The sequence below is a fragment of the Physeter macrocephalus genome, chromosome 10 (genome assembly GCF_002837175.3).
Source record: "Physeter macrocephalus isolate SW-GA chromosome 10, ASM283717v5, whole genome shotgun sequence".
NCBI lineage: Eukaryota > Metazoa > Chordata > Mammalia > Artiodactyla > Physeteridae > Physeter > Physeter macrocephalus.
The window spans coordinates 21,077,870-21,090,167 of NC_041223.1; positions in this window are offsets into that span (position 1 = coordinate 21,077,870).

Consider the following 12,298-nt stretch of genomic DNA (forward strand, 5'->3'; position numbering starts at 1 on the left):
AGAACCCACCCGGATTCAGCCCTTTCCAGTGAGCTTTAAACACCAGCCCGGTTCATTCATTCATTCGTTCGTTCGATACTAACCTAGCGTCCACCCAAGTGCTGAGGATACTGCGTGGCCAAAAGCACCGCCAAGACATTGCCCTGAAGGATCCGGCCTTCCGGTGAGGAAAGATGAACAGATAGTGTTTATCATGTGAGGTTAGTGGTATCTTGGAAAATAAGGCTGAGGCTTAAAACTTAGAAAGTGCTCGAAAAGGGGGGTGAAAAAAAGACCTACATTGATGGGGAATGTCAAAGAAATGCAGGAGCCAACAGAAAGAGCTCCCAAAGCCAAAGTAGGAGCAACTTGAACAACAGAATGAAGTAGTGTTAGATTACAACCTGAAGTAAAAGCAAACAAAAAACCCCAAAACAACCTCCTGCGCCATGAGTCCATAGCAAGAAATGGTTGGATACGTAAGTGGTGACGAGATAGGCTCTCCTTCAGAAAAATTCCTAATAACTTGTGCGGATACTCCACCCTCAAGGAGTAGAAGCCTAACTTCCCACTCCTTAAGTACAAGCTGCTCATAGTGACTTCCTCCCCAAAAGTACAATATGGAAAAGGCGGAAAAAGAGTAGCTTTACAATGGGGACGTCTGAAAAACGGTACCTCACCCAGGTGATCAAGGTGGACGTTAACAGTCATAAATCATATTGATAGTATGTGCTCCTGATATGATGTGCTGAAAATGGCACTTTACCTCTGTGATCTTCCTCCCCAAAACCCATAACCCCAGTCTTGTCATAAGAAAAACATCAGGCAAATTCCAATAGTGGGACATCCTACAAAATACCTGACCAATATTTCTCAAAGCTGTGAATGTCATAACAAAACAAGGAAAGTCTGAAAAACTGCCACAGCCTAGAGGATCCTAAGGAAACCTGACAACTAAATGTATGTGGTGTCCTGGATGGGATCCTAGGACAGAAACAGGCCTCTAAGTAAAAACTAAGGAAATCTGAATGAAGTGTGGACTTTCGTTAGTAATAAAGTATCAAGACTGATTCATGAGGTGTGATGATGTACCATACTAATTGTACAATGGTGATAATAGGGAAAAATGGGAATGAAGGTTATGGAAACTCCCTATATTATCCTTGTAATTTTTCTGTAAATCTAAAACCATTCTAAAAAAATAAAGTTTATTTTAAAAGTAAAGCAAAGTAAGAGAGATGAAGGGATACTATAATAAACTGAAGAAAATAGGTGTATTGCACAGGCCTCTAAGATAACACCATTGAGGGGGGAAACAATGTGGATATTTGGGTTAAGACCATTTCAAGCCAAGGGATCTGCAGATGTAAAGGCCCTGAGGCAGGAGCATGCTTGGCTTCTTGGAGTAATATCAGTGTGGGTGGAACCGAATAAATGAGGGAAGAGTGATAGGTGGTGGAACTGGAGTGCGGAATAGAGCATGTGAGGCCTTGGTGGTCATGATAGTTTTTAAATTTTACTTTTATTGAGAAGGGAAGACATTGAAAAAATTAAAACAGAGGTATGACCTGATGTGGCTTTTTTTTTTTCAGCCCACTGCTGTGTTGAGGATAGATTAAGGGACAAGAATGGAAGTAGGCCAGCCAGTTAGGAAGCTGTGATGGTTAATTTTACATGTCACGTTGACTAGGCCTGGGTTGCCCAGGTATTTGGTTAAACATTATTCTGGGTATGTTTGTGAGGATGTTTCTAGATGAGATTAGCATTTGAATCCATAGACTCAGTAAAGCAGATTGTCCTTCCCAGTGTGGGTGGGCCTCATCTCATCTGTTGAAGGCCTGAATAGAACAAAAGGCAGGATAAGGGAGAATTTGTTCTCCCTAGGCCTGACTGTCTTCGAGCTAGGACATCAGTTTTCTCCTGACTTCAGACTTGACCTCAAATTGGAACTCAGGCCATTCACTCTCCTGCTTCTCAGGCCCTCAGACTCAGGCTGGAATCAAACCACCAACTTTTCCGGGTCTCCAACTTGCCACCTGCAGACCTTGGGACTTCTCAGACTCCATAATTACGTGAGCCAGTTTCTTATAATACAGTTCAGTCTCTCAATATAGATATAGATATATCTCCTATTTGTTCTCTTTCTCTGGAAAACCCTGACTGACACAACGCCATGGCAGTGGAGCTGGTGAGAATGGGCAGGTTCCGGATCTGTTCCCAAGGAGGGGCTGACAGGACTGGCTGACTAATTGGGTGGGGTGAGAGAGGAGTCAGGGTTGAGTCCAGGTTTTTCCTTGGAGCAGCGAGAAGAAAAGAGGTTCCTTATGCTGAGGTGGGGAAGACTGCCTGGGAAGCAAGTTGTGGAGGTTGAAGGAGGGGAGGGGAGGTTTGTGGGGACTAAAGAGTTCCATTTTGGACACTTGAAGTTTGGAGTTGTTAAGCTGTCAAGAAGGCAGTTGGATCGGTGAGTCTGGGATGATTGAGTTCAATCTGGAAGTCTTCAGCACGTACATGATGTGCAGACAGAATTTAGATGTCTGAAGTCTGAGTCCTGGGGCACTCCAAAGTTCAGAGGCCAGGAAGATGAAGAACAAGAAAGGAGAATGAGAAGGTATAATCAGTGAGATAAGAGGTAAACTGACAAAGAATGTTCCAGAAGCCAAATGAAAAAATGTTTCAAGAATGGTCAGCTCTATCAAATGGTGCTAAAATGGGTAAAACTAGGATCAAAACTAAATATGGAGGATAAAAAACTAAATATGGAGGTCAATGGTGAACTTGATGAGAAGAGTTTGGTGGTGTGTGGTGACCAAAGACTCCTTGGAGCCCAGAGAGAATAAAAGAAGAGTAAGTGGAGACAGAGGAATGAGGCAGTAGCTGGAAGGAAATGTACAGTCAAGGGAGAATTTTTTTTTTAATTAGAAGATATACATACTTGTATGCTCATGGGTATGAGCCAGAAGGGAAGGAAAAAGTGACAATGCAGAAGAGAAAAGAGATAATTGCCAGAGCAATGCTCTTGAGTAGATGAGCAGAGATGGGATACAGTGCACAGATGGAAAGCTGGGGTTTATTGGGGAAGATAGGGTTCTTCCCTGATGGCAGAGGGGGAGGCAGAATGTATGGGCACAGAAGCTGGTAAACGTGGAGACAGGAATATGTATCATCAATGAAGAAGCAAGACCATCGGCTGAGAGTGAAGAGTAAGAGGAAGTTTGAGAAGAGAGGAGAAAGTAGGAAGTAGCATCTTGGGACAGGGAGAGAGTAAATGGACTTTGAAAATATAGTCAGATTGTTGAATAGTACTAAGGGTTCATTTGAAGTCCGGGATCATGAATATAAAGGGAGGCCAGTTGGTATAGTTGTGTGTTTTCATGAGCCTCATTTGCCTGCTTGGGCGCATAAAACTAGACAGAGGTCCATGTATAACCAGAGTTTGGAGCTGCCAGGTGAATATGATAGAGGAGACAGGGACAAGAGTGTTGAGTGTCTATGCAAGAGAATGGTTATAATGAAGGACCATGGCATCTAAACTGACTGACGAGAGAAGAGAGGACATGAATGATAGTGTTGAGGCCAAATAAAAAGATATTAGGTTAATGGATGGGAAGTTCCAGGGTGTCAAGAAATTGCTGCAGTTAGCAGGTTAGAGAGATTCAGTTGGTAAAAAATACAAGTTGGGTTTGAGACAGTGGACTACGCAGGGGTGCAGATATGGATAATGGCGCGTTCTAGGGGTTCTCTGCAATTGACCTGACCACCCCAGCCAGGCCCCCCGCTAGGTCTTCTGTGTTTTAGATATTTTTCTTTAGATGTTGGCTCTCACCTCCAGTCTAGATTTTTTGAGTCGTGAGTACTTTAGGGCAAAGCCCAGATAAAGCAGGGCCAGCGCTTGAAGAGGGACATAGCTGCCACATAAAGGCTCATCCCTTGTACACTGTGGACATCATCTTGTGTACTACTACCATCCCTCATTTGAAGGGCTTATAAACGCATTGAATCTTGGGGTTGGAAGGTCATCTATAAATAGCCATTTTATATCCCTACACCATGTTTTCCTCACCAACTGCCGTTTCTCTTTTCTGTGCTAGTTTTCAAATTACTTGAGGACATGTGTTTAACCTGTCTTTTAAAAATTGTGATTAAAATACATGCGACATAAAATTTACCATTGTAGTCATTTTAAAATGTGAAGTTCAGTTGCAATAAGTACATTCACATCGTTGTGCAACCATCACCATCCATTTCCAGAACTTTTTCATCTTCCCAACTGACAATTCTGTACCCATTAAACACTAACTCTTCATTCCCTCTCTCCCCAGCCCCTGGCAACCACCATTCTACTTTCTGTCTGTGTGAATTTGACTACTCTAGATAGCTCAAATAAGTAGAATCATACAATATTTGTCCTTTTATAACTGGCTTACTTCCCTCAGCATAATGGCTTCAAAGTTTATTCATGTTACAGCATGTGTCAGAATCTTCTTCCTTTTTAAGACTGAATAATAGTCCTCTTTCAGTGTCTGCTTTCCTTTTTCTGGGGTATATACCCAGCAATGGAATTGCTAGATTGTATGGTAATTCTATTTTTTTGTGGGATCATTATACTATTTTTCACAGCAGCTGCACTGCTTTACATTCATACAGCAATGCACAGGGGTTCCAAGTTTTCCACTTCTTTGTTAACACTTGCTATTTTCATATAAGCTCTTTTTTATTCCCTCTCTATTTGATACCCTGCTGGGCACATGATGCTGTATGAGTAAATAAAGAACTGTTATTAACCCTGTAGAAAAGGGAAATGAGGTTAAATGAATCAACTTGTACTCAGCAAGCCCCACCTCACGCACCTTGTTGTCTTACTGTACCCACCTGTGGCTAATTAAATTTAAATTAATTAAAATTAAGCAAATTTTTAAATTTGGTTCATCAGCTCATTAGTGACATCTCACCATAATAACTAGTGCTTATTAGTATCCAATACATTGGACAGCGCAGAATAGAACATTTCCATTATTGCAGACACTTCTTTGGCTACTATATTGGACAACACTTCCTTTTTTTTTTTCTTTTTGGACAGCACTTTCTAGATCCTGGTAGCCACTTCTTTGTCTCACAAATCATATTTGGATAAGCTTTTCCAGAACTGGACAGCCAAAATTTAAGATAAAAATCCTTCTTTTAGAAGGGAGGAAATATGCTGCCTAAAATGTCTATGGCTCTTTGGCACATAAATGGCTGCTCTGTGAATGCTCAAAATTTTTATGTTTGAATATTAACTTGGACTTTTAGTGATCATGTGTTTCTGTTGCACTTGATAATTACCTTTATGAACACAGACTTATAAATTATTTAAATCTTTCTTTACATCCTTTGAAACACTTACCTACTAAACCAGAAGTTTTGAAAAAAACATTCTCAGAGTCACAGTGGAGGCTGTGTCTGTTCTACTTACTACTGTTTACTCAGAGCCTAGCACGATACCTCAGACATTGGAGACTCTCAATAAATATTTGTTAGATGATGAGTGAGTGAATGACCAAAGTAAGCCCCGAGCAGAACTTGGGGAAGCTCAGGGTACTGAGAGAGCATTTTTAAAGGGTGGCAGGCAGGCATAACAAGATTTAGGAATATGTCTCTAGCATTGATATAGCTTAAAAAGACTTTTTTTTTAAAAAACAGAACATGGAATTTAAGCTATGTTCTTTTATCCCACTGTTGAAAAAGTAGCTTTAAAATTCCTATAAGGTTCTTGTCTATTGCATGTTTATAAAACTTCAACTCTATTTTATGAATACTTGCCATCAATGACTATAACAAGAAAAAATGAATTCTAGATTTTAATAATAATTCTAGATTTTAAAATAATAATTTTAATAATGTCAGCATGTGTGCAGATATCTTCTGTTTGCCCCTTCAGATCCACTTTCTACGACCCTCTATCCTGCTCTCAACCCTGGGAGGTTGATCTGAAAGGATTATTCTAACAGGCTCTTGTGCTCTTTGCTTCCCTTGGGTTTGGCCAATAGGAAACTCTTGCAGGAGAGCAGAATCAGGGGATGAGGTCAGGGAATTTAATCCAAACAGAAGGGATCTCTGTGTCCCTCAGCATAAGCTCACCGTTCCTCTAAGGTGATCTGTGCTACGTGATTCCCTCTCCCTTGGTTCCAGATAGCTCTCTTTACTCATGATTCTCAGGGCTGGGTTATGACAGCCCAGTGGTCTCTACAGTTCCCACGCTGCCTACACCTTTATCATAGTACCTTTATGTATAAACCTTCCTTGAATTATTCTGATTTGAATGTGTCTCTTTCACATTGAGACACTAACTGATACAGCATTCTTAAATGGTAGCTAGAACATAGTGTCCAAATCCATGCTCTGTTATGTTTATACCTACAGTCTACGAAAATGTTCCCTGATGATATTTTCATCTTCTTATTTAAATCCACTGGTTAGCTGGAGAAAGCCCGCACAGCAACGAAGACCCAATGCAGCCAAAAGTAAGTAAGTAAATAAATAAATTTATATGTATATATATATTTTAAAAAAAGAAATCTCCTGTCCACTGTCCCAGCACCAGCAAGCAAAGGTCCCTAGATTCAAATCCTAGTGTCCAACACAAAAGTCTCTAATCTTAACTACCAGTAAAGCATCCAAGAGCAACTCAAAGACCACAGAAAAACCAAAAAATAAGAACTTTCCAAAGCAAATAATTTATTTCATCCTGTTTCCTGCATTCAAAGAGCAATGTCAAAATCTAAGTAAGCTTAGAAAAATTACTAAAAAAAAGAAAAGGAAAGAAAAGAAAAAAATGCAACAGATAGCTCTCGTCGAAAAGCAAATCTCTTGTTTAGAGTAAGCTTATTTTTCTGGGCATGGTACACAAGAGGGGGTAGAAAATGAGGGTGGAAATTGTACTATTTTGGTATTAGTTACATTTTACAGTTCCTGAAATGATACCATTGTATTTTTATTTTAATGCAAATTGCAATTAAATGAAAACTTTCCTCTGCTATATTGGCATACTTGTTGTAAGAGGCCTGACACTTAGCATGTATTGGCTACTCTATGCATACAAATAGAACATTCTCTGTGATAGAGAACGGGCTAAACAAATCTCGACTACAGCTAGCATAATTGATCTGTTTAATAGCTCAATAGTTTTTCTGCAACTGGTTTTGCGTAACAACTTGCAAAAGTATTTTAAGATGAGACTGTTGCTCAATACTCACTTCTGGTAAACCGTTTTTTGCACCATAGTCCTGTCCTGCGGAACTGATAAAAGTGAAACAAAAAAAACATAAGCAGAATGTAACAAATAAGCCATGCCTTTTACAGATAATATTTAGTCATAAGCCTTTAAATACTGGTTTTGAATTTGAGTAATTAAATTAGTTCTCAAAAGTGTAGCTTTCACAGACTAAATATTTTTACATCCATATTTTGTTCATTTAGAAGAATTTGTGCTATCCATTTAGAAACTACATGTTTCTACAGCAAAAAGATGTGGTTTTCTTCTTTTTCCTCTTCATCCATTTTTTCCCCTTGCTGCAGCTCCATGTCTTTATTTGTCTTATTTTTCCCTTTAACACACTCTTCAGATGGACTGATTCCTTCCTCAGAGATGGTTTATAATTTCTGTGAGCTCATGGACCACAAGCAGCATTCTTTCATGACCCTAAAGAAAATGTAAAAGTACAATATGGGTACCACAAAAAACAAAAGTGTTTCAAAAGATGAGTATTTTTAAGACGAACTTAGTAAAAAGTGATACAATGAAAATAGCTTGAAGTCTGAGCAGTGAACTCATAGATTCAATGCACAGTCTTGCCTTGAGGTTACCTGCTCTTGGGATGATGATCTTGTTGAGAAGACTTTGGAGAAGCTGACAGATGTTCCTCTCAGGTCCACAGCTCCTTACCTTACTTACGTGTCCCAGTGTGAGCAGGAATCCTTGGTAGGAGCTGACCTGGTCCTGCATCACTAGCTCTGGGTGTTGAAAGCAGGCCACTCCATCTGACTTCTTGAAACCCTATTTTCTATAAGTTGATGATGGCAAACGTCAATTATGAAACAGGAACTTTTGACACGACTCAACATCCCTAGTCACAAAGAAACATTTACAAAACACATGCCCCCGTGCAAATCAAAATTCATAATTGATTACAATGCAGATATGAGTGCTGGACATAATCTATTCACGCCTTATTTCTTTCATGGTCATAGTACATCATTTCTCCAGCTTAAGTAATGAGTACACTCCTCTTCAAGGAAAAAGAATATATGGCACCCAGTGTTGACAAATTACCCAAATATAATATAAATGCAATGTAACTTATGGTACAATGTAGCATGGTACAAATTCCTTATGACTACAGACTCTTTAAAAAACTATAAAATCCAAACCAACCCACACATTACAAGTATAAAGTTAATAATATTAAAATAAACAGCATTGATTTAATGTACTTTTTTGTATTTTTTTAAATATTTGGCTGCGCTGGGTCTTTGTTGCTGTGCATGGGCTTTCTCTAGTTGCTGCAAGAGGGAACTGCTCTTCATTACGGTGCACGGGCTTCTCATTGCAGTGGCTTCTCTTGTTGTGGAGCACGGGCTTTAGGCACACGGGCTTCAGTAGTTGTGGCGCGTGTGCTCAGTAGTTGTGGCTCGCGGGCTCTAGAGCGCAGGCTTAGTTGTTGTGGTGTACGGGCTCAGCCACTCCGCGGCATGAGGGATCTTCCCGGACCAGGGCTTAAACCTGTGTCCACTGCACTGGCAGGCAGATTGTTAACCACTGTGCCACCAGGGAAGCCCTTAATGTTTTTGTTTTTGTTTTTAAATGTTGGGGGTAGGAGTTTATTAATTAATTTATTTATTTTTGCTGTGTTGAGTCTTCATTTTTTCTGTGCGAGGGCTTTCTCTAGTCGTGGCAAGCGGGGGCCACTCTTCATCGCAGTGTGTGGGCCTCTCACTATCGCGGCCTCTCTTGTTGCGGAGCACAGGCTCCAGACGCGCAGGCTCAGTAGTTGTGGCTCACGGGCCTAGTTGCTCCGCGGCATGTGGGATCTTCCCAGACCAGGGCTTGAACCCGTGTCCCCTGCATTAGCAGGCAGATTCTCAACCACTGCACCACCAGGGAAGCCCTGCCCTTAATGTTTTTTTTTGATGAAGCAAAACCACAAATGTTTGTTCCAAAAGTAGAAAAGTGCATTGGGCTTCTTTGTATTTCACTTATCTATATAGCTGTCTTTATTTTGAAGACAATGCTCATTTGAATGATCCTCCTTATCATGGCTATTATTTTTCCTTTTATTTTATTTTTTTAATATTTATTTATTTGGCTGCGCTGGGTCTTAGTTGCAGCACGCGGGATCTTCGTTACCGCGTTCGGGTCTTGCGGCATGCGGGCTCCTTTAGTTGCGGTATGTGCAATCTAGTTCCTGACCGGGGATGGAACCCAGGCCCCCTGCATTGGGAGTGCAGTCTTAACCACTGAACCACCAGGGAAGTCCCTGATTTTTCCTTTTAAACTATACATTCATCTTGAATCATTAAGCCAGCTTGATGATTTTTTTCAGCTTTATTGAGGTATAATTGACAAATAAAATTGTAAGCAATTTAAAGTATACATGGTGGTGATTTGATATATGTATACATTGTGAAAGGATTCCCACCATCTAGTTAATTAACACATCCATCACCTCAGGTATTTATCCTTTTTTTTTTTTTTTGGTGAGAACATTTAAGTTCTATTCTCTTAGCAAATTTCAATTATATAATGCAGTTGACCCTTGAAAAATATGGTGGTTAGGGGTGTCAGCCTCCCACACAGTAGAAAATCGGAGTATAACTTTATAGTCAGGCTTGTGTAACTGCAGTTTCACATCCAAGTATTCAACCAACCACAGACCGTGTAGTATGCATTTAATTGAAAAAAAAATATGTGTGTAAGTGGAACCATGCAGTTCAAACCCATGCTGTACAAGGGTCAACTGTACAGTGTTATCAGCTATGGTCACCATGTTTTACATTAAATCCTCAGACCTTATTCATCTCATAGCTGAAAGTCTGTAACCTTTTACCAAACTTCCCTTATTTCCCCCAACCTGCAGGTTCTGACAACCACTTTTCTAATCTCTGTTTCTATGTTCGACTTTTCTTTTTTTTAATTAAAAACAATTTTTTTTGGCTGTGCTGGGTCTTTGTTGCTGTGCGCAGGCTTTCTCTAGTTGCGGCGAGCGGGGGCTACTCTTCGTTGCAGTGCGCGGGCTTCTCATTGCGGTGGCTTCTCTTGTTGTGGAGCACGGGCTCTAGGAGCGCAGGTTTCAGTAGTTGCAGCACGCGGGCTCAGTAGTTGTGGCGCGGACTCTAGGGTACGCAGGCTTCAGTAGTTGCGGCACACAGGCTCAGTTGCTCTGCAGCATGTGGGATCTTCCCAGACCAGGGATAGAACCCGTGTCCCTTGCATTGGCAGGTGGATTCTTCACCACTGTGCCACCAGGGAAGTCCCATATGTTTGACTTTTTTTAAAGATTCCACGTATAAGTGATATGATGAAGTAATTGCCTTTCTGTGTCTGGCTTACTTCACTTAGCATAATGCCCTCAAGGTCCAACCATGTTGTTGCAAATGGCAGGATTTCTTTCTTTCTCATGGCTAAATCATATTACATATGTACTTTATGTATTGTTTGTATTTATTATATAAATATAGATAGATAGGTAGGTAGATAGATAGGTATTTATGTATAACATATATTCCTTATCCATTTATCTGTTGATGGGTACTTAGGTTGTTTCCATATCCTGATCACTGTGAATAATACTGCAGTGAACATGGGAGTAAAGATATATCTTTGATATCTTGTTTTCCTTTCCTTTGGATTTATATCCAGAATTGGGATTGCTGGGTCATACAGTAGTTCTATTTAATTTTGGGCGGAACTTCTGTACTGTCTTCCATAGTGGCTGCACCAATTTATATTCCCACCAACAGTGCACAAAAGTACTCTTTTCTCCACATTCTCACCAACAGTTTGTATCTCTTGTCTTTTTGCTGATAGCCATTCTAACAGGTGAGGTGATAACTCATTGTGGTTTTGATTTGCATTTCCCTGATGGTTAGTGATGTTGAGGACTTTTTCATGTACTGTTGACCATTTGTATGTCTTCTTTGGAGAAATGTCTATTCAGTTCCTCTGCCCATTTAAAAATCTGATTGGTTTTTTGCTTTTGAGTTATATGAGTGCTTTACATATTTTGGACATTAACCCCTTATCAAGATATATGATTTGCAAATATGTTCTCTCATTCGGTAAATTAACTTTTCATTTTGATGATGGGTTCCTTTGCTGTGCAGAAGCTTTTTATTTGATGTAGTCCCATTGGTTTATTTCTGCCTTTGTTGCCTTTGCTTTGGTGTCCAATCCAAAAAATCATTGCCAATGTCAAGGAGTTTACCCCTATGTTTTCTTCTAGGACTCGTATGGTTTCAGGTCTTATGATCAAGTATTTAATCCATTTTGAGTTGATTTTTGTATATGGTGTAGGATAGAGGTCCAGTTTCATTCTTTTGAGGTCCAGTTTCATTCTTTTGCATTTGGCTGTCCAGTTTTCCTAACACCATTTATTAAGGAGACTGTCCTTTTCCCATTGTATATTCTTGGCTCCTTTGTGGAAAATTAATTGACCATATATGCATGAGTTTATTTCTGGTCTCTCTATTCTATTCCATTGATCTATGTGTCTGTATTTATGTCCAATACCATACTGTTTCTGTGAAAATGCTATTGGAATTTTGATAGAGATTGCATTGAATACCTATCAAACTGCTTTGGGTAGTATGGATATTTTAACAACATTGATTCATCTAGTTCATGAGCACAGAATACCTTTTCATTTATTTATGTCTTCTTCAATTTCTTTCAATTTTCAATTGATTGAAAATCAATCAGTCAGAACTGGCAAAAGTGTTAGGATTGGCCGACAAGTATATTCACCTCCTTGGTTAAATTTTTTCCTAGGTATATTATTCTTTTTGATGCAATTGTAAATAGGATTGTTTTCCTAATTTCTCTTTTGGATAGTTTGTTCTTAGTGTATAGGAACACAACTGATTTTTGTATATTAATTTTGTATCCTCTACCTTTACTGAATTCATTTGTTAGCTCTAACAGTTCTTTTGATGGAGTATTTATAGTTTTCTATTTAGAACATATCCACAAGTAGAGAAAATTTTACTTCTTCCTTTCTGATTTGGATGACTTTTATTTCTTTTTCTTGCCCAGTTTCTCTGGCTAGGAATTCCAGTAGTATAT